Source organism: Eutrema salsugineum, unplaced genomic scaffold, assembly GCF_000478725.1.
Source record: "Eutrema salsugineum unplaced genomic scaffold, Eutsalg1_0 scaffold_11, whole genome shotgun sequence".
Classification (NCBI taxonomy): Eukaryota; Viridiplantae; Streptophyta; class Magnoliopsida; order Brassicales; family Brassicaceae; genus Eutrema; species Eutrema salsugineum.
In genome coordinates, this window is record NW_006256901.1 from 1528797 (window position 1) to 1544266 (window position 15470).

Below are 15470 nucleotides of genomic sequence, written 5' to 3' on the forward strand. Positions count from 1 at the left end.
TTCTTCACTCTGCGAATTTGAAAAGTCGTGGACTCCGCCCTTCACTGCCAAGTTGGACACCCCCACATATATACATTTCCAATGATCGTGAGTCGATCCCCCCAACCAAGTACATCTTTTCTTCTTTGCTTTCTTCGCCGGCTCTTCTTCTCCTGCCGAACTGATGGCTGTAGAACCGGAGGCATACCATTTAGATCAAATTCAGTGTCTCTTTTAAGGCAGCATACAAACATAAATTCATGAGGCAGCAATAAATATAAATTAATTACTTCAAAAAAACAGATCGAAGATTAATACTTCTAAATTACTTCTATTTTCCTTCGGTTTAATTCCTTCCAATTTCTTACGAAACATTATCTGCATATTTCCTACGAAAGACTCCTACCATTTTCCTACCATTTTTCAGATTTTGTAAGAAAAAAAAATAATTTAATAAAATCAAAAAATTAAATTAATTTCAAAAATTAAATTTCTATTAAAGATGAATTAATTATCAATTCAATTATTAATATCTTATATATAAAAGAGGGCCAACTCTCCAGCTTGAGAGAATGACACATGTTCACTTAAATTTAAGTTAATAAATTTAAAATTAATTTTAAACTACTTAAAGAAAATGAAAATTTTTTTTTATTAATTGACTCTGAACTAACATTTATGTCAATGTTAAACAAGAATTTATGTTATAACTAATTAAAAATATGTTGACAAAAAAACTAATTAAAAATATTGATGGATATCTATTAAATTTTTATATAACCAAAAAAAATTTATATAACTCTAGATTACTTAATAATATACAATATATAATTTAAATTGATTTTTTAAGATTGTTTATAATAACATACTAACAAGTAACAGATGATGATTATATTAATTTTTCTGAAAATATAAAAAATACAAATTTGAAATAGTTGAAAAGAAAAACCTGTACGTTATGTGCGGGTATTCACCTAGTATTTAGAAAAGACGAAGACTAATGAATGAGAAGATAAAAGACTCTTATTTATAGTGGAGCTTCATCATCTAGATCATCCCATGTTCTCGATGTGGGACAACCCAAAAGGTGAAATGTGCCTACAGAATTCCTACAGTTTTTTTACAGATAAAATTTCATCAAAAATGGATAGAAAATACTCGACGAAATATTCACCAGCATAACGGTCAATTAGGTCCTATTACTTTCTTTTCAAATTTTGACCGAATTTTCTATGTATATAAATATGGTAAGTTATTGGTAGGAAATACCCTACCTTTTTTGTTGCTTTATTTTCGTAAGAAATTTCCTATCAATTTTCCATCACTTCTATTTTTCGTCATACTTTCTTAGAAATTGATTATACAAATTTCCTACCAAATATTTTGTCAGGATTTTCTAAAGAATATGAGATATTTTCTTGTAGTGTTCTAAACCAGAAGAGTTTAACATGGAGGAAGTTTCTCAGTTTGGTCTGTTTCTCAGTTTAACATGGAGGATGTTGCATTGTTTTCTTCGGTCTGTTTCTTTGAAGTACTTAATTTAGGTTTATTGCTGCCTCATGAATCTATGTTTGTAATGGTGGCTTATTATTGAGGGAATGTAATAACATTTTCAAATAAAAACATGTTGGATAGAAAAATAATTATTAAAGAGTGAATTGGACATTTTTTTTTGTTTGGAAATGTTATTATATTCCCTTAATAATAAGCCACCATGACAAACATAAATTCATGGGGCAGCAATAAATATGAGCTTCAAAAAAACATACCGAAGATTAATACTTCCAAATTACTTCCATTTTCCTTCGGTTTAATTCATTCCAATTTCTTACAAAATATTACCTACATATTTCCTACGAATTATTTCTACCATTTTCCAAATATTTTTTAAATTTTGTAAAAAATAAATTAATTTTATAAAATCAAAAATGAAATTACTTTCAGAAATTAAATTTCTGTTAAGATGAATTAATTATCCATTCGATTATTAATATCTTATATATAAAGAGGGCAAACTCTCTCCAGCGGAGAGAATGACATATATTCACTTAAATTTTAATTAATAAATTTAATATTAAATTTTGAACTACTCAAAGAAAATAAAAAGTTTTTTTATTAATTGATTCTTAACTAACATTTATGTTAATGTTAAACAAGAATTTATGTTATAACTAATTAAAATATGTTGATAAAAAAATAACTAAAAATATTGATGGATATCTATTAAAATTTTATATAACTCAAAAAAAGTATATAACTCTAGATTATTTAATAATATTCAATATATATTTTAAATTAATTTTTTAAGGGGAATTGCCAAAAATAGGCCACAATTTGAATCCAAATGCAAAAGTATACCCCAAATTCAACCTCTTGCAAAAATATGTCAGAGGGGTAGAGAAATTATTATCATCTCCTACATGAGTAAACAAAAAAACGGATGACTCAGTTACGATTTTAACTATGCGAAGCTGCAAATATTAATGAAGTCTTCTCCGCAGACTTATAAAGAAGTCTGGAATATTATTAAATCTTATATTTACATTTTAAAATTATATAAAAAAAATTTAAACTGAAAATTATTTCTATAAATCAAATATCAACAAGTATGATCTATATTAATTATAATTTAATAAAAATGAATCATTTTAAACCATCTAAGATAAACATCAAAAGTGAATAATTACAAACTAGGATTGTAGACTTCTTTATAAGTCTGCTGAGCAGACTGTAAAGAAGTCTGCTATATTATTAAATCTTATATTTAAATTTTAAAATTATATAAAAATAATTTAAACTGAAATTTGTTTCTATAAATCAAATGTCAACAAGTATGATCTATATAAATTAGTATTTAATAAAAATGAATCATTTTAAACCAGCTAAGATAAACATCAAAAGTGAATAATTCTAAACTAGGGTTGCAGACTTCTTTATAAGTCTGCTCACTTTATAAGTCTGATGAGCAGACTGTAAAGAAGTCTACTATAAATGTAAACTGTATAATTTAATTTTAGAATTATATAAAAAATTTGCAAGCGGAAATTTGTTTTCATAAATCATATATAAGCAATTATGAGGTTTATAAGTAAAAATATAATATAACCGAATCAATTTAGAACAACAAATATAAACTTATTCAATATGGGGTTTAATTGTGGTTTCCAGACTACGGATCGAAGTCTTTTCAAACCGGAACCGAAATCAAAATTAAATATTGATAGAAACCGTAAATAATTAACCTAACCAGAATTTTTTTAACATAGTATATAAAGAAATTTACCAGCTGTAACCATAAATAAAAAACCCTAGATCACTATAAAACAGCGCTGCACTCTGGTCTCTCTCGCCGCGACTCTCTCTTGCAGTAAGCTTTTCCTGGCACTCCCCATTTATTCTACTCCCCTTCCATCTATTGAACTCTTATATGGTTTCTGATGCAGATATCTGGCGGCGTCTTCATCCTCCTCTCGGCATTTTTCAGCTGGTAAGCCTTATTACTCACCCTCCTACTACATCTCTTCTTTTTCGTTTCTGATGCATATGTTGTTTCATATATCTCACTAGATATATTATTGCTGCAGAATCACCCGACTTCTTCATCGTTCTTATTTCTTTCTCCAGATCTGTGAGTTCTTCACCATTACATTCTCTGTTTAGTTTTTATCTTATTGTTTACTTGTTTGTTCCATTGTCCTTTCAAATTTTTCCTTTAAAAGTTGTCCTTTCAAATTTGTCATTTTGCTTTACTATTTTTTTTCACAGATCTAAGCCCAATCCCATGAGCAAGTAAGTAAAAATATTTGTTTATTATAAGATGTAAGTTTTTTGTTATTTTGTTTTTTAGCAAGTAAGAAATACTTGTTTGGAAAGTTTGTTTTTGTTATTTTGTTTTTTAGCTGCAAAGTTATTATTTTTATTTTTTTTTTGTTTTTGTTTTCATGTCATTTTTTCCTTTAGCTTGAAGTCTATATATAATTTTTCCAAAAGCATGCATTTCTTACATAAAAAATCGTTTTAGCTGGAATGGGTCAATACAGCTATACTCAACCTTCAAGCAGCTCGAGAGAATGTATGAGTTTGACTGCTCGACGTCTATCTGGTGGAAATTTTGGATTTCCTATCCGTTGTTACTGCGGTTTGGTGCCAGTGCTCTAGACATCTTCCACATACCTGAATCTAGGTAGAAGGTTCTACGGATGCCGTAATAATGAGGTAATAAGTCGTTTGCTGTATTGGTTTGTGAAAGTTTGTTGAATAGTTATGGTTTGTGATTGTTTCCCTTTGTGATGGTTTGTGATGGGTTCTGAGTGTTTGTATAGGATGGTGGCTACCATATATTCAAATGGTAGGATGAAGCTATGACCAAGGAGTTTCAAGAGCTTAGGTTGGTTGTGGAGCAACAATCAGACTCCATTCATTACTTCAAAATTGGTGATTGTCAAGCTGTACATAATTGTATTGATAAGCCAGCAATAGAGACAATGCGTCGCAGGATTATGAGCTTGGATGCAGATATACCACAACTAAGGGACCAACTTTTGGAGCCACGTTTGGGAGGCTTGAAGTTGAATCATGCGATGGTGGCTGGTGGAATCCTGATTGTTGTTATTGTTTTTCTTGGTGTTTGTTTAACTCGATCGTAGTTGTTCTCGAAAGAGAATATGTATGAACAAATGTTTAATTATTTTATGTTGGATTGTACTGTTTAATATATGAAAATATGTTTCTGACATATTTGTTTACTAGCAGACTTACTAGGCAGACTTCTTATGCAGACTTAATAGGCAGATTTCTTATGCAGACTTAATACGTAGAATAAATTCATCGACAGTAACAAAATTATATTGCAAACCAGCTATAACAATTTAAGGCTAAATCAATTGCGTTTTAAAAAAAAAACAGTACGGTAAACCAAATCTAATCGATGCTACTGGATCGAATTGAACCGGTACGACGGTTATTGAACCGGTACAATGGTTAAATAGGTTTCTATGGACTTAGATAAGCGTTTCTAACACTGTATTAACACAACATCAGTAAAAAAAAAACTACCGACTGCGAAAATTTATCTCTGCAGTGTCGCCGGTTTTTACTGTACATTCGTTTACCGTTTAAGAGCGGAGTTGATAGACTCTGCGATGTTGCTCGTCTTTATATTGTATCTATCACTCGGAAAGTGAACTCTTGACCACAACTGAATGCCTGCTTCCTCCAGGTACGTTGTAAGCTCAGGTTTTATATGCCTTATCTCATCCATATACCAATTAAAATCATGAACTGTATATGCATACGCAACACGTTTGACCAAGTACATAAGATGATTCCCCTTAAACTTAGTGATTATATTGTGTTGCAGATGATAATAGCATATCCCGCGTGTTACCCACGGTAAAACAGTCTCACATGCCTTCTTAATGGAATGATGCCTGTCTGAAACTATCACCAACGGATACTCGTCTGTAAAACACTCCCGCAATTTTGTAAAAAACTATTCCCATGCGAAATCATTCTCAGAGTCCACTATTCCAAAAGCTAGTGGAAGTATCTGGAAGTTAACATCTTGTGCTGTCGCCACTAGCAGAGTCCCTTCATACTTTTCAGTCAGATGACACCCATCGACAACAATGACCCGTCTGAGATATTGAAAACCAGCTATGGAGGCTCTGAAGCCTAGGAATAGGTATTTAAACCTATTCTGACTGTCGCGTTCAAGGACAGTTATAGCACCTAGATTTGCTTCAGCGATCAGATGCAAATAAGAAGGCAGTCGGCTATATCCATCCTCAGGGGTTTCCCTCACACATTCTTGTGCATACATCAAAGCTCTATACGAAGTTGTGTAGTCTATTTTCAGTCCAAACATCACCTGCATTGAATCTTTGATGTGTTGCGCAGTAATCCCATTAATTATTCCCACACACTCTATAAATAACTTCCCAATATATCTTGGAGTTGTATGCTTTCGGTGAGCCAACTGATCTGAAACAGAACAGGTATAAGTTTTGACATATTTTGTGACCCAAAACGTCTTTGCTTCATTCTTTACAGCTGCTCTAACTCTCCATTGGCATCCTTTAACAGCACATTTAACAACAAACAGACGTTTCGATGACTTATCAGTTCTGAATGCAAACTTCAACATAACAGCCGTCAACCTTATCTCTGAAATGAGCTCGTCTTTTGTAGCAAAACTTCCGTTTACTTTTATTTTATCAACCCAGTTTCTTTCATATCCTCTTTGAGGAGCCTTAACCGGTTCTTCAATCCACTCACCCTTTGAATCCGAATTTGAATCCTCATCCTTCACTTTCTCATATTGGTTGTAGTCCTGATCATCAGAGTCAGTACCGTCTTCCTCTTTTACTGGATCGTTTTTGATGTCATCGTTTATCTCATCATCATCATACTCATCAACATTTTCATCTTCACTTTCCTCTGTAGTTTGATTCCACCTTCAACAGAAAACCCATCAGCAGCGTCAAGACCACCAGTACGTCCATCGTGGTCCTTGCGACTAGATACACAAAGACATATAACATGCGTCTTACTCAACCCAATCAAGCTCTGTACTTGTCTATCATTTGTAATATGCATAGGAGGGGTATCTGGAGCCATGTTTGCTAACATTGAATCTGACAATGCATAAGTGATAGACACGCTGTCAGTTTTTTCATCCAGCATGTAATCACCTAAAGCCATAGCTAGGAGTTCTCCATGTGTACAACCATCATTCAAGAAGAACAACCTCCCTCCTTTGTGATTATCCACCACAAAATGCCACAACTGAGCACCCATAACCCAGTCTCCAAATACAACAGGCAACTGAGTCGGCATCTGCAAAAAAAGGTAAACCACATTAGAAACCGTGTTTTCCAAGTAACATAGAGCAGACAGCTATAATCGGCTAAAAGCCTAAACATTCAAGAAAATTCATCACTTTGTAATTATAACACATATCAACGTGAAACTCACGTATGTGTAACAAAAAAAGGGAAATCAAAATGTCCAAACAAGAAATTTATTTTAACATATGCCATTTATTCGAAAGCGAATTTTTTATTAAAATAATTAGGCAGACTTCTATTGTAGTCTGCTGTGTTATTCTCCTTCGTCCCAGCAGACTTCATAAGCAGACTGCTTATGAAGTCTGCTAATATGTGCTAATTACCTTTCAAATCTAGAAAAATCATAACTATTTATGTATAACACATAAGCATACCAAACTCATACAGGTGAAGGAACTATAAGTAACATACAAGAATAAAAATAAAATAAAAATTCATCACACAAAAGTTAAAAAAAAATGCTATTTAAAAAAAAAACAAATGCAGACTTCCAGCAAAACTCCACCAGGTATATTTCACATAGAAGTCTACCAAAAAGATGGGGTTATTTTTGCAATTGACCAAAGTCTGACTTTCTCTAGAAGACTTCTATATGAAGTCTGCAAAAGAAAAAGGTTTTTCTGCAATTGACCAAATGTTTGACTTTACAGCAGACTTCTTTTGAAGTATGCTGTAAGAGGTAAGAAGTCTTCTATTGTATTGAAGTCTACTGAAGAAGTCTACACGATAATCGAAGTCTGCTCCAGGTTATTTCTGCAATTGACCAAATGTTTGACTTTCGTAGCAGACTTCTTTACAAGTCTGCTGAAAGGTTATTTTTGCATTTGACCAATTCTGAATTAAATTAATAGCAGACTTCTTTAGCAGTCTGCTATTAATTTAATTTGTAGCAGACTTCTTTAGTAGTCTGCTGGAACAGTCAAATGTGGTCAACATCTTGGTCAAATGCAAAATAACCTTTCAGGTCAAACTTCGATATCTCAGACTTCTCAACGAAGTCTGCAACAAAAGTCAAAGTATAACATTTTTTGGTCAAATGCAAAACCAACCTCGCTTTTCCACATACTGAAATAGAAGTCTACACGATGTTTTTTTTGTATTCAAATGAAAATTCACAGACTTACAAAGAAGTCTACTTTCAAAAAAATATCAAAAGGTCAATTGCAAATCTAACCTTTTGCGTTGACTAGTAGACTGTAAAAGAAGTATACTTTTGTGAAACATAGCCCAATGTTAAAGAAAAGAATTAGATGTTTACCTCCTTCCAGTTTGTACTCGGTTAACTTTGACAAAAGCTCAGAATTTTTGAAATGCACCGAAAGCAAACCAGCTCAGAACTCGGTTATCCAAGAATCTCACAAAATATATGATTTGCGAATTCAAACATATCAATGTCAGCCATGAAAGAGATTTTTAGATGAAACTGGAGAGAAATTTGAAGATAGAAGGAAGTTCTGAGCGGCCAAATAAGCATTTAGAGCTTCAAATGCAGATGGGCAAGCATTAAGAGCTTCAATTTTGGTTGGTAATGGTAGATGACGAAATTGAAGATGATGGCATTTTCGTGAATACTTGATATATCATAGGATGGTTGTGTCTTTTTAAAATTTCTTTAAAAAATCGATAATTATAAAAAGAATGGCATTTACGGTATTATATGTGGCTTTAGGGAGATAGTAGGGAGAAATGGCTAATGTTGAAAAGAGAGAAAAAAGAGTTTAGATTTGCATTTGACTTCAATTTGTGGGTCATATGTGAAAGAACCCCAATTTTTTAAGATGATTTATAATAACACTAGGATACTGGCCGCACGCATGTGCGGGCTTAAACGTTTTATAAAATTTTAATGTTATTGGATATAGTGTTAATTGTATTGGGTCGAATTGTACAATATTGATAGTTTATAGTGTGTGGTATGATGAGCATAAATTTTATGCTCAGTGTTGTATGTATCCTATTTCTGTTTTATGAAGAAAGAAAAAAATGAAGATCACATATACTACCGAAAGAACTCATAATTGTGACGATGTATCTTGTTAGAGAAATTGTGATAATTCGGTATAAAGAACATGTCATAGTTCTTGTAATCATTAAGTCAATTAACGGTGAATCGAGAAATGACATTAATAAAAAAAATTTTGTTGGTTTAGAAAGGAAAAATCAAAGATGCAAATAAATTTAAAACACGAAATTATTATGTATAATAACATGAATTATTCGTAGGAGCATCGTAGTCCATTAATTGCTGTTCTGGTAACTACAAAAAATGTATAATAAAATTTAATACCAAATATGTATTTTTTTATAATCGATATAAATAATACAAATAACAAACCTTGAACAGATGGAATTTTCTTGACGGAGGTGGATATTATAAATTGGATTAAAAAACAGTTTGAATCTCTGCTTTCATTTCTGCATAACCTCTTGACAATTAGCAGAGGTTCAAATAAATCATGAAAATTTTGTCTAACCTGAGCGTGTATTGTATGGTCCTTTACTAATGAAAGAATTTGAATATTTTGGTAGACGTCAGAATATATGTGAATTAATGGAGTTTATTAGTGATACCATTAAAGATAAATTTTACCTTCGCATCAGCAAGAACCAATTCTAATGTTACGCCCTGATGTGGTATATACTCAAACCACTTTCTCACGAGTTTCACACGGATGCACCATTCAGTTGAGCTGTTATTCAAGTCTTCAATGTAATCAAGTGGTTCCATTTTCCGATAAGATGTGAAGACTAAATAAGTTGTTAGTGTTTGTATATATATTGGAAACTTATCAAGAGGGCAATAATTTAGGGTTTCAAAGATTTCCAGCCAGAAATTCTAAATAAAACGTATATTGGGTCATTATATCATCAAATATCGGGTTTGGTAAATTACAATGGCCATAATATATACAATATATCAACTTCTATAATTGCATTTCTGTTCATGGTAACAATAGGTTTGTTATAAGATATAGTAATCTTCCATTTAACACTCATTATAATTTATACTATTATTATCTTTCTAAACCAAAAATTAAGAACCTAAATTAAAAGTACATGTTTACACAAACTCAGAAATTGATATAACACCATTAATAGCAAATAATTAGCGTATTTTAATAAATATTATGAGAAGTTTAAAAAGCATAATTATAAGCAATGTTCATAAAAATAAGATAAAAACCATAAACCGACTAAATCTCTAAAGATTCATCAAAAAAAGTAAAAGTTTCAACATTATCCTCAAATATAGGGGAATTGAAACAGATATAGTAGAGTTTAAGAATAAATAAAATCGGAGTTGATGTAAGATTTTACGGCCAGCTTGGATCTCCATGGATATCAGTAAATGGTAACCTGAAAAATTGAACCAATACAATTACCTAAACCACAAACACAATGTAAAATGAATAGAGGTTTACTGAGAATAGTGTTATACCAATGTAGAAAATCGGAAACTTCTTTAATATGTGGATTAAAAAGTACTTTAGATTGGTCACCAGCATTTCTGATGAAGAAGCCGCCTATAACAAAATATAATCCTATATATTAATCATTTTTTCATATGAGGATCATTAAAACATTAGGTATCATTGATGTTAATTCAGCAAAGTAAATATGACTAACCTTGAGAATCATAGAAAACGCAAAACATCCTAAGAGTCAACACCGTTTCATATGTTCCAATTTCTTCCCACTTTCTCCAAAATGCCACTGCTGTTCTTCCAGTCATCTCAACTGTAATTTCTCTGAAGCTATTTGAAAATATAATATACATATCATTAGTGACTGATATTCCTTAGGTCATATTGCTAATAACTTAACTACTTACTTCATGTCCTTTATTTCAATTTCCAAATTGCTCCATGGTCCATGTACCAAAGCATCAGGATCATCTTCTAAACTCTTCAAGTCACCAACAAAGATAATAACACCTATCAAGTCTGTGATAATACGTTCTATTAAAAAACTATACGATATAACATTACACTCTAAAAAATCATGATGATTCAGAATACAAACCGACAGAGTACTGAGAGCATATCTTCTGGTTGATGATATTGTCGAAGGAGATGAAATCCATCATATGCTTAGGGTTTCGGGACAAGATTTTGGTTACAATGGTGTGTTCATGCATGATGATGAAATGGTTGTTAATAGTATTCCTGAATGAGCCAGACGCATGGATGATTTGAAATAAAGAAATACAATTCCACTCTCCTTCCTTAAACTTTTGAGTGAGGACGGGCATGAGATCCAAATCGATGGCCGCCTCAACCTTATAACCCTAACAATAGATACCAACGATATCATAATTTGTAAATTATAAACCTAGACTGACTAAAATAATTTGTATTACTAAAAGTTATGGTAAACTACACTTACATTCTCATCGCCAAGAATCAAGTATGTTTCAAAGCGGCCTTTGACGACGTTGAATTCCTACCATCGTCGAATAACTTTAACGATGATCGTTGGGAGAGGAGCATTGAGGGAAAGTTTATCAAGTTTGAGAAATATTGCAGTTGTTGCTTTGAAGTTTGTGATCGACAAAAGGAAGAGATCTCTGTTGTTGGATAGAAAGAGTGGAATAAACTTAGAGTTGTTAATTTGAAAGATTGCGATTTTTGGTAATTAGTAAATGGTAAATAACTGTTGCGTTAGTTAGGTAAGTGAGAAATAAATGCTGATTCGAAAAGCAAAGAGGTAAGTCGTATAAATGAGAATAAAGTTTTACGGTGCAGTATTTAATAGAGGAGATATATGTCAACTCAAGAACTCCCAGTATTTGAGAAAGGCAATCAGAGTTATGAGCTTCCAAATATATTTATAATGAGTGAAAAATTCTACATAAACAAATTCATTTTATCATATTTAATATTACCAAAATAGATGGAAATTATATAAACTTCTCACTGCGAAATATACTGTTATTAGTCTAGTTTATACGATTCCAACCCTTGAACGTTATAAACGGGAAACAAAATAAAGAGATGATCAATAACTATATACTTATTGTCATTTGTTCTTCAGTTACAGAGTTCAAGTATACATAGTAAATAAAGCAAATGTAACACGACAAAGAAAATAGAATCATAAACAATACAGATCAATGAGATATTGACATAATAATTGAATTCATGTATTTGTAGCTTTAACATATGGGTCAGAAAATAAGTCAACCATCATATTCATACCCATCGTGACAACAGGGAAAAAAAAATTTCATTAATAATTGACGTAAATTCCCTGACAAGAACAGTATAATAGATAAAAGAAATAATTAAATAAACTGAACTATCTCCGCTTCTAGGAATAGACGGGGTCCTCGAGAATCTTGGATATATAACTTTCAAATTCTACTATCCATTATAACCTCTTATATATCAAACTTTCCAATTATTGTATGAGTAAAGTTTCCACGGTACAACGAATTAACATTATCTTATGCTAAGTAGTTAAAAAAGTTTTGTTCATATACAAAGAATAATGATACTACATTTGATTACTTGGAAGTTATTTAATTTGCCATATATGTTATAATATTTACTTAATATCTATGATAGTTAGTCAGTTATTCTTTATCACAGTTTCAAAAAATTTTAAATACCTCAAGCATGCTTGACTATATCTCCAAAAATCACATTACAAAAATAATGTATAAAATAATAGAAAGCGTTAAGGCTGGTTCAGAATGACATTGAGCCACAATAAACAGGCTAATTTGATAATGTTTAGATATCACATAAAAACCAAAACAGATTGTCGTAAAGAGCGTCTAAAAATCTTACTGAATACATCTTTGTACACAACATTAGTTGTCTTCTTCTGCACGTTACCACTCTTATCAGTAATCAAAATCTTCAAACCAGACCTAGACTTCACCTTGATAATGCAACATATAGCTGTCCATGTGAGAATACTGGTCTAGGTAGGAATAAACCAACATTTTGAAGAGAGTGACCCTGGCTTTTGTTGATTGTCATTGCAAAAGCCAATGTCACAGAAAATTGTCTTCGACGCATTCTAAAAGGAAAACTCGTTTCCAGAGGTGTAACGAACATTCTAAGAATGAGAACCTTATCTCCAACCTTATCGGTTCTTGTTATGATTCTACCCTCTATAACATGGCGAGCTAAATGTGTAACAATCAACCTAGTGCCGTTACATATACCTCCCTTAGGATCAATGTTACGCAAACACATAACTGGTGCACCTATCTTAAGTTTCAAACAATGTTTGGGCAATTCAGAAACTTTGATTCTATTCCAAAACTCTGTAGGATATGTTACCTTATTAGATGGGTCTTTGTCGCTGGGTGCAATGCTGTCAGCACTCAGGTAGGTATGTAATTCACCTATAAATATACATTATAGGAAAATAAGTACTTTGAGCAATGTAGTGGATTCAATAATATATAAATAAATATATATATATATAGTACGTATAATCTGTATAAATAATGTGTTACCTGGCAGTAATGACAACATAGAATCGTTAATTTGATCAATATCTTCGTTTGTGGGACTCAAAATAGCACGATGTTGATAAAAGTCTTCAGCATGTTGACTACTTATTAAGTTTCCATACACTTCTTTAACTATAGTTTTTATTGGATCACCACAATATTTGATCAATAAATCTTCTGGAATGTCAATATCCACAGCGCTATCATTTGGAGTATTGACTTTACCATCACCAACAGCTAATATCCATTCAGAGAATGCCTTGAGTTCAGCGGCAGCGACATCACTTAGTCCAGCAAGCAACCTCATATTCTTTGTAAGTTGTAAAACTTTGCAATCATCCCATAGTGCTGAAGAATTGATTGTTGCCATAACTGTTTCTGATCGGCCAGCATGAGGAATTACCGAAAGTATCTGACGGAAGTCACCTCCAAAAACAACCACCTTCCCACCAAATGGTTTTCTCACAGGTAATCTGATGATATCATTTAGACTTCTATCTAAGTTTTCGAAACAATACTTGCTCATCATCAGAGCCTCATCCCAAACAATAAGGTCAGCCTTTTTCATCAAATTGGCAAGATCTGATCCAGGAGGCATATTGCATTGTGTAAAATCGTCTGGATTTATTGGGATTCCAAACCTCAAATGTGTTGTTCTACCACCTTCTAACAACAGAGCAGCAATCCCACTCGATGCAGTGTTGATTATAATCTTACCTCTAGATCGAATAGCGGTTGAAAGGCAACTCCAAAGAAATGTTTTACCAGTACCTCCAAAACCATATACAAAGAAAACACCACCTTTGTTGTTCAAAACAGCATCCAAAATCTCTTCATAAACACCTTTCTGCTCATCTGTTATCATGGCTAGAAGTCTCTCATTCTCTTTTCTTTGCTCCTCAGCATTGTAATTGAGTTCATCATTAATCAATCAGTTGCCGTTGTACTCCATGAAATTATCTGATTTTGGCATACAATTCCATTTCTTTAGGGAACGTCCTCTGCTTTCTAAGAAATCCTGAATCTCTTGCAATGCTATATTTTTAATCTGCTCGGTCGATAGATTCAAACCTAAAACAATAACAACACACAAATATATAGTTAAGCATGATGACCAAGTTGGAAATTGTATCTTGTATAGCAAGCTTCATGTATTCAATAATTACAACTGTTGCATACCTTCATATATGCTTTCAAGACGACGTCTGTAACGTATATCATCCGTCAAATGCTCCCAAGTTGCTTCCCAAACTACGCCAGGTTGTGTTAAACAACCACCTAGCAACATTATACTGAAAAAAGCCTAAGATACCATCCTGAAGCCCATACGCTAGCTTCTTTGATGCCTTCAATATATTCTTTGTCATCATCCAACAATCCTAACGCATCACACGCTTCGTTAAAATTTTTAAAGACAACTCCGTCAACTGTTTTAATATCATCATAACATGTTGGACCTTTGACTATATTAATTAACATTCTGAGAAATACGTCTCGTCACCGTTTGGATGGATATGAGCAATCCTTCCAATAGCAAAGCTTCGTTTTCGAGGCTTTCACTCTCTATCTTTTACACGCATCTGGATATTTTTTACATGCTTCAAACTAACCTAGAAACATTGAAACACTAACACCAACCCGTTTCAGAATAGACTCAAGAGGTTCATCTTCATCATGGACATAAACTTCACGGTTCGGGAGATGGAAGCAAAGTTTTTCCACCGAAACACTCCTATAATGAGTTGGAAAACCTAAAATTCTCCATGTTGCTTCGCAAGCAGAGACGTATCTACATTTTAGGGAAATAAATGTTTAAAACGTCTCAAAAATATTATAATTATATATGACATATAATATATAGGATTATTGCAAATATACCTGCAGTTATAATAATTCTTAATTTCATCCACAACTCCATCCTCATCTTTGTCTAAGCCCGCAGAGACATAGTCAGGACCCTTATGAATATATTTGAAAAGATATTTCACAGCTCATATTTGAGTGCACCACTCAACATTTATATGTGCAAGATAATGTAGCATAAGATTCCTGTTATATGGCACAACATATCCATTGTCAAGATTTATACCATTTTTGGTGAAAACCCTATTATCCCTGCACCGTCGGTATGATGGAAAGCCGTTTGGATCCATCGAAGTTTCATCATTGAGAGG